This window comes from Dioscorea cayenensis, chromosome 19, assembly GCF_009730915.1.
Source record: "Dioscorea cayenensis subsp. rotundata cultivar TDr96_F1 chromosome 19, TDr96_F1_v2_PseudoChromosome.rev07_lg8_w22 25.fasta, whole genome shotgun sequence".
Lineage (NCBI taxonomy): Eukaryota > Viridiplantae > Streptophyta > Magnoliopsida > Dioscoreales > Dioscoreaceae > Dioscorea > Dioscorea cayenensis.
The window spans coordinates 3122453-3129466 of NC_052489.1; positions in this window are offsets into that span (position 1 = coordinate 3122453).

Consider the following 7014-nt stretch of genomic DNA (forward strand, 5'->3'; position numbering starts at 1 on the left):
TATATAGCCTTGCAATTCTTCAAGAAACTGCATCTGCTCATCAAGCTTAGATTTCAAGCATGAGACAGTGTTATGAAAAAATCAATGTTGTCAGACCCGAACCTGCCCGGCCGATTCAACCGGAAAAACCGGGAACCGGCCATGTGGCCGGCCCGGGTATTAAAAAACCCGGTGACCCGGGCGGTTCAACCGAGAACCGATTGACCCGGCCGGGTCAATCGGGTCACAAATTTTAAATTCTTTTTTACAATATTTAATAATTTATTATTATTTTCTCATTAAAAACCACAAAATCGTGTATATTTATTAATATTAATTTATAATTTATAATCAATAAATAGAATTACAATATATATATATATATACCAACAAAAAAATTAACATTTAAAAAAATAAAAATATATTAATGTATTATGTAAATACTTTCTAAAAAAATTTAATTTATTAAGAAAAATAAAACAATAAATGAGTGTAATTTTATTATAAAAAAATATAAAATTAAAAGTATTCTAATTAAATAAAAAAAATATAAGAAAAATTTAAAACAAAAATAAAAAAACTAAATTGAGATATAAGAATTAGTGAATTAAATTTCTTATTTATTTTTAACAAAAATCAACCAATAAACAAATAAATAAATAAATAACACCGAGAGAAGTTCGATAATTATATATTAATATATTAAATTTGTAAATATTTAAAAAAATGTAAAAAAATAAATGACAAAATTAGAAAACTCTCATCGATATAAGGTCATTTATCAATTTAAATATCAAATTTGAGTAGATTTTTATAATATAATTATGGATTTAATATTATATTTGCTTATTATTAATTATTATAATTTTTTTTATATTTAATTATTGACCCCGGTTCAACCCCGGTTCGACCCGGTTCAACCCATTGACCCCTGACCCCTGAGCTTAGCTGGGTCATTGCCCGGGCCGGGTCTGACGACCTTGGAAAAAATAGAGAATCCGCAGGGAAAATCAAGATAGCAATAAGATAATAAAAAAAACACACACACAAGATTTACGAGGTTCGACAATGTGCCTACGTCCTCGGGGAGTGAAGCAGCCGTAATCCTCTTATTAACTTGTCTCTCCTCACAGTTGAGACAAAATACTAGGGTTACAAATATTTATAGGTAAAACCTAAATTTATCCAAATACAAACCTATTTGGATCCTAACCCTATCTGGATCATAAACATATCCAGATTCTAAACCTATTCGGATATAAATCCTATCCGGATACAAATTACAAGATTATCAAATCATAATCCTAACAAGATATAAATTACCCTTGTATCCTACCGCAGGGACGCCCCCGCACCCCAACCTATCAAATTGATGCTCCCACAATATGACAGATGTTGTCACACTACTCCACTCTGTTCCCACATCTGCTCGTTTACTTGTGTATATGAGCCATACACAACAATCTCCACCTTGGCGAATATACCCCATGAAGATATGAACCATGGAGCTTCTTATCTTCTAAATAGGTTGAGTGTCATGTCTCTTTAGCATTAGAGACATTGATCAAGTCCAAGCAATGCTTGAACTTCTCTGTAGTGATTGCCTTGATCTGATTTTGTAACTGCAACAACAACTCCACTTACAACTGTATTTCCCATCAGCGTGTAGATATTCCTTGCACTCCTTTCTCCTTTCATCACTATCAAACCATTCTTACTCACCGCAATGCAATCCTTTTCGGTTTTACAACCAAAACCGTTTCCATGCAAAGTACCCAAAGAAATCAGATTCTTCTTTAATTCCGGAACATGTCGAACATCACACAAAGTCCGAACAACACCATTATGCATCCAAATCTTGATCTGCCCTTTTCCAGCAAGCTTTATCATTGCCCATGTAGACAAAACCAAAATCCCCTGATTTGTATGAATCAAACCAGTCCTTGTTCCATGTCATGTGAAATGAACATCCTGCATCCAAAATCCATAAATTTGAAGTTTTACATGATGAAACTGAAAGCAGATCCCCATCACTACAATCTGAATCACCGCACTGGATCACATTAGCAAACTGTGATGAATTACTGTTCCTTTCATCAATCTGTTGCTTCCTATTTGGACAGTCTTTTCTAATATGTCCCATCTGTTGGCACTTATAATATTGAACAGATCTTCTGACTATGAGATTCCTTTTGCTAAAACCATATTTCCCTTGCCTTCTCCCAGTTTCATGGTTGCCTTTCACATACAACGCTTCCGTTTGAGAACCTTCAACATTATTTTGCTTCCGCTGATTGTGGGCTAACAACGCCGTAGTGATCTCATCTACTTTGAGCGTATCTTTCTCCCATGTGAGTGTAGTCACCAGATGCTCATACGAAAGCGGCAAAGAACACAGCAAAATCATAGCTTTATCTTCATCTTCAATCCCGACCTCAATTCTTTGCAAATCACTGACTGTGTGATTGAAGAAATTGATATATTATACCAGATCAATCTGCAACTTCCTCCATCTCCAGGCCGTACAGTTTCTGCTTCAGATACAACTTATTTGTCAGAGATTTTGACATATATCGACCCTCCAATTTCCTCCAGACCTCTACCGGAGATGAGAGATCCATGACGTGATACATAACATCAACCGCCAAACACAACCGAATAAGTGGCGCCTCTCTTGTTTGTAAATCCAACCAAACTTGGTCTTCCAAACCTTGAGGCTTTGTCTCTTCTAATGCTTTCAACATCCCAAACTGCACTAGCAAATCCTTTACCCTTCGCTGCCACAATCCGAAATTCCCAATTCCATTGTACCTTTCCACATCGAATTTTGTAACAGAGTTCATCCTGCTAGTAAAAAACTCGCTCTGATACCACTTGTTACAAAAAAATAGAGGATCCGTAGGGGAAATCAAGATAACAATGAGATAATAAAAAAAAACACACACAAGATTTACTAGGTTCGGCAATGTGCCTACGTTCTCGGGAGTGAGCAGTCGTAATCCTCTTATTCACTTGTCTCTCCTCACAGTTGAGACAAAAGACTAAGGTTACAAATATTTATAGGTAAAGACCTAAATTTATCCAAATACAAACCTATTTGGATCCTAACCCTATCTATATCATAAACATATCCAGATTCTAAACCTATCCTGATACAAATCCTATCCGGATACAAATTACAATATTATCAAATCATAATCCTAAGAAGATACAAATTACCCTTGTATCCTACAGCGGGGGCGTTTCTCCCGCACCCCAACCTATTAAATTGATGCTCCCACAATATGACAAATGTCGTCACACCACTCCACTCCGTTCCTACATCTGCTCGTTTACTTGTGTATATGAGCCATACACAACAGACAGGGAATGGGGCCTCACTACATGACTGTGGATGAGTTCTGGCAATGGTTGTACACGGTGGTGGATTGCAACAGGGATGTCAGGATAAGTTGGAGAGAGCTCCGTGATGCTGCTCTCAAGACCACAGGATATATAATTAACATGGCTGGATGGAAAGGGTTCTAGGGAGTTGTTTTCAATAACCTCAATCAAAATGGTTACATTGATACTGAGGTTGAGATCCTTGCCCTTGCTGACTACGCTGCTCGCTTTTGGGGACATCATCATTGTCTAGTGCTTTTATGTAACAAAAACCTGATCACTTTTAACAACATACTTTTGAAACATAACTGAGGATAATTGATGATAGATGTTAAATCATGATTTAATAGTTGTTATTTATAGGTGTGGAGTGCAAAGTTACTGTTAGTCACTTTGATTCAAACTTTTTGATACTGTGTACAAATAGATAGTCATTGACAAATTGTAGATGCAAATCTAATGGTCACTGTAGAACATCAAATTTAGGGGTGTCTTTAGAAAACACAATATATATATATATATATATGTCAAGAATGCTTTCGCCAATTAACTCTTGAAATTTCAAAAAAAAAAAAAAATTAACTCTTGAAGCTCAAGATCTAGTTTCTTGAGACTTCTTAGAGAAAATTTTGGGAAAAATTCTTCTACTGTGCTTCAATTAAATGTTTCAAAATAATTGAAAGGAATCAACAAATTTCACTTCCCCGTTAATGTTAGATTTTGTTTTTTTTTTTTTCCCTCTCAAAATAGTTATCATGTGTTCAGTCGGAGGCATTCAAATCTTCCCAAATAAATCAATGTTAAGATCATGTTAATATGTAATAAGTATAAGGGAAAATAACTTGGTAATCTTTAAACTTATGCATCTTGATTAAAAAAAAGTCAACTTGGTGATCTTTAGACCTGTGCATCTTAATTAAAAAAAGTCAACTTGATGATCTTTAGACCTGTGCATCTTGATTAAAAATGTTCCTCTAGTTTTGTAATTGTGATTGGCATGTCTTTACTTTTACTTACGCTAGATTTTTTTTGGCAAATATCAAATCAATTTTTTTGAACTTTTGTAATATTAAAAGTGCCATTTTTTCCCATTTTTTTCTATTTCTTTTCTCTCATTTTTATTTTTTTTAAAGTAAATATATGTTCCTCTTTTTATTACTATTCTCTTTTTTTTAATATTTCCTTTTTTTTTATTGTTCTTATTTTTTTCTTATATTTAAGTATTTTTTCTATCATTTTTTTATTTTATATTTATTGTAAAAATTCCATTAATAATACTGATTTTTTTTTTATTTGCAGGAGTTATTATGGTGGGGGATAACTAAAAAAAATAACAAGTGAGTTAATGGAGGGAAATGAGTATTCCCGCAATTTTGGAAGGGAATGGGATTCCCCTTTAATGGAAATTTTATTTTCGTTTAAATTTATTGTTCATTATCTTTGTTGCATATGAAATGTAGAGAGAGTGATTCCTATGCTAATAATGTTTGTTCCATGATCCAAATGGGCCTTAATTCTTCAAGCATTCTTGCTACACACACAGATACATATGTGTATATATATATATGTGGTTTATGTTTGTTTTCTTTTTCCATGGATCATCTTGTTTCTAAGATGATCATTATGTATATATATAAACAGTAACAAGTACAAATGGATCTATATATATACACTATTAATCTCATTTAATAGTACTAAAATCCTTCTCACATCGACATTTGCTTTGTTTTGATTGGCGTTTTTTTTTAACTACAAATTAAATATATACATAGTGGACCGGCAACTAATACAAAAGTGAGTTTTGTTTATTTGCTCAACTTAAACTATGCAAGATGCATCACTGAAAGATATCGAATATGTATGATTTACTCTTGAACATGTATCACATGATATATCTTGCAAGAATATAAGAACTTTGAAAGTGAGAATAAAGCATATGGATACTTAATTTTTAGATTTACAGACACTTGAATCACAAGCCAATCCTCCATGCCCATGGATACAAATATCTCAAAAAATTGCTACTAATTATTTGGAAGAGTATCTTGACCATCAAATACTCAAATATTAGAACCAAGTTTTAGTAGTAATTGATATAAATTAACTAGAATAAATATTTGATGATCAAGAAATTAATACTTAAAAGAATATAAAGAAGAAAGAAGGAAAGGCATCCAAAAAACTTAAGGAAATTAATAAAGTTTTCTATGCCTGACTAAGTTGTTGTTTTGGTTTTTCCAACCAGATGTGTCATAATATATATATATATATATGTAAAGGCTAAGATTTAATTAATTAAAACATTTTGAATGTTGAGCAATTAAGCTATAAGAAAAGTATATATATATATATTCAAAAAATAATTTAGTAAATTTTGTTAAGATAATGATGTTTATTTTAGTTTGGTTAGGATATCTTTGATTTAAATATTTAAGTTAGTTGTGTGTTGATTAAAACTCAAATTAGTAGAGATTATCTTTTTAGAATTTTGCCTTTATAAAGGCTTCAATAATTATGAATAAAGTGTGCAGTTTTCTTCATCTCTTCTTTTAAGTTATCAAATTTATCCTTGATTCCAATCACCAAAATTTATCACTAGGGAATCATATCTTATGAATTAACATGACAATCATTGCAGAACAAATGCAAAACAATCCCTCTGAACACCAAAACATTCAGAGAATTTTACTTAATCACCCTCTCAAGTCAATATTAACTAATAATTATAATTTCAAACCAAAAATGATTCAAAATATACGATTTACAAAATTATAATTTATAAATCATGTTAAATATTAATAATCTTGAAATACTGAAATGTGTAAATTTTAATTTATAAATCATGTTAAATATTAATAATCTTGAAATACTGAAATGTGTTTTACTTTTCAACAAAAAAACTATCAAATATTGTTGTGTACTTCTGATTTTTTGTTTGGGGAGAGTGAGTGCATGCATTAATAGCAATTAACACATGGTAAAATTGAAAAAAAAAAATCTTGAATATAAAGAAACTTTATTTTTGGCAAAATGGTAAAATATATGACTGAACATGGAGACTATAAAACAAGATAATAAAAGAAAGTTACGTGCAACCATGGAACCCATTATTCTCCATAAGGATGCTCATGTGACTTACAACATGATCATCCCTTTTTTTATTTTTTTATTTAAGCAACTGTTTGAGGATTTCAGAATATTAAATTACACATAGATTTTTATATAACTGCCAACTTAATTCTCCTAATTATATATAATTCTAAACATTAGCATTTGAGAGTTTGATATATATATATATATATATATATATATAATCACACACTTCTTATATTAATAAACAAGGAGAAACTAATTAAAGTAGTACATGGGCATCCAACTTGACTTGAAGTCTTGTGCCTTCAACTGGAGCTTAATAATAATTATGTAAACTTTGAAATCCGAATCAGATGCAGCAATATCACAGACAATTTGACAAGCTTATAATGCTGCTATTGTTGGGCTATAAAACTGTCATGCCCCAGCCCCAAAGTCGGGTCCACTGACAGATTGGCCGCATCTAATAGGACTAGGCCTCACTGGATGCAAGGCCTCAGATTTGACTTGTTCAAAGTCAACCCTAACAAGCAGAATATGAATAGTAATACAGGACTA